The following is a 2,492-nucleotide window of genomic DNA, read 5'->3' as shown; positions in this document are numbered from 1 at the left end:
ATTATTATTATTATTATTATTATTATTATTATTATTATTATTGTTATTGTTATTGTTATTATTGTTATTATTATTATTATTATTATTATTATTATCATCATCATCATCATTATTATTATCATTATTATTATTATCATTATTATTATTATCATTATTATCATCATTATTATCATCATTATTATCATTATTATTATCATTATCATTATCATTATTATCATTATCATCATCATCATCATCATCATTATCATTATTATCATTATCATTATTATTATTATCATCATCATCATCATCATCATCATCATCATCATTTTTATTATTATAGTCATTGTCGTCGTCGTCGTCGTCGTCGTCGTCGTCGTCGTCGTCGTCGTCGTCGTCGTCGTCGTCGTCGTCATTACCATCATTATTATTATTATTATCGGCAATGTATTAATTATATCATAAAGTAATAAAGGCGTTGACAATATATCATTTGCCAGTGAAGAAAAAGAAAAATAAATGATTATAAAATCGTATTATATTATATATTCTTCATAAATTATTGTATATATAATATATTATTGCTTTTAAAAGCTTATATGTATATTATATATGTTACATACATCATATGCATTTTAAATGCATATATATATCACAATGGCAAATAAGTAGCAATTTGCGAAAATTGAAGATTTGCCAGACAAACTTTCATTGGAGTGAATCAAATGATCTATTGTCACGCTTAATTCGAATAATTTAGAAGGCCTCGACCAAAGAGTCGAATTAATCTTCGGTTGTCCCAACTATATTTCCAACGACATATCATTTACTTATCATCGTGTTCTTTTCTTATTATTAAAATTTCTTAAATAATTTTGTTTTGCAATTACGTTTAAATATTTTCATTTTAATATTTTTATTTGAAACAGATCTAATCAATTCACAAATTAATATTAGTCTTTTTTTGCTATCAATTGAATAATTATAATAATTTATTATATCATATATTATTAACTTGTAATTTTTATTAAAATAATAATACTATCAATATATGTTTTAATATAAAAATTTTTTTAATGTATATCATACTTTAAATGTATATCACAAAATTATAAAAAATAAGTCTTATATATTTCTTCTATAAATCTTGTTTATAAATTGTATCCTTTAAACTTTTAAAAAATATTTATTTGAGTTAGTTTTAATTATAATGAAAAAAAGTTGGAACAATGGAGGAAATAAAATTCGATAAATTTTATAATTTTTCTTCAGATGTGTTTGACACATTCTGTTACATATATTACAACGTGAATGTATTAAAATAAAAATTAATACTTTAGTAAAAGTATACAAATACATGAGATAAACAGAAGTATATACGCAAACACTATTGGATAGAGTGTTTGGAATGCATTAGGAAATGTGACTGTGACATGTTTAGACCATATATAAATAGAAAAGGCTTCCCTTCTTTTTGTTTTTGTTAATTCTTAAAGGACGATGAGCATGTATAAATCATATTTATTTATAATGAATATTTCAATAGTTTATATTAATATTTCAATAGAATATTTGTAAAAATTTTAAAAAAATGTATAAAAAAATTCTTTTATTTTTCGTCTTTATTTTAATCTTTGTTCGATATAATTTTTAGAATAAGAAAATAAAATATTTGAATTATCAAAATTGATAAAATTAAAAAAAATATACTCGTCCATTAAGTTCTAACAATAATATTGTATTAGAATAATGCAAGTACGAAGAAATTATTAATATTATTATTGATAAGAACGTTAATAAAACTGTTGTTACCAATGTACAGGTGTGTAAAGTGAACAAATATGCAAAATATGCCAAACTTCTTTTTGGTAATTTATCGTATCGTATTGATTCGTTTGAAATAATAGGACATCATGGAAAATTATAAGAATATAGATATCCAATATGAATTTATTTATTAATAATCAATATCATTACACTCTTTTACGTTGTTTCAATATTCTCGACAAAATATTTTATTTCAGACGTAATATTAAATTGTAATTATTAATATTGTAATTATTGCTGTAATTATTAAATATGTTTATTATATATATTATATATGATAAATATTATATAATATATATATATATATATATTATAATTTATTATTATAATATTTTAATATTATGATATTCTTCCTTATTATCAATTTCGAATATTATCTTTTTTTAATCCTATATTTTTTATACAAAGAATTTTAATTTTTAATATTTTGTTTGTTACATTTTCATCGAAAGTATACTTTATGAAAATAAAAAAAATCGATTTTCAATATTATTGTCGAGAATGAGGATAACATCGTTAAGGATGTCACATAGACATACCTGAATAAATAAAACTAATATAATCCATATCCAAAATTGTTAAGATTCACAAGAAAAATAATATGTGATAAACTATATATGTAAATGTCTACTTGAATTATGTATAATTAATTATTCAAATTATTAATCCCCTAAATGGTGCGCGAT

The sequence above is a fragment of the Apis dorsata genome, unplaced genomic scaffold, assembly GCF_000469605.1.
Source record: "Apis dorsata unplaced genomic scaffold, Apis dorsata 1.3 scaffold_83, whole genome shotgun sequence".
In the NCBI taxonomy this organism is placed as follows: domain Eukaryota; kingdom Metazoa; phylum Arthropoda; class Insecta; order Hymenoptera; family Apidae; genus Apis; species Apis dorsata.
This window is presented reverse-complemented; position numbering follows the sequence as displayed.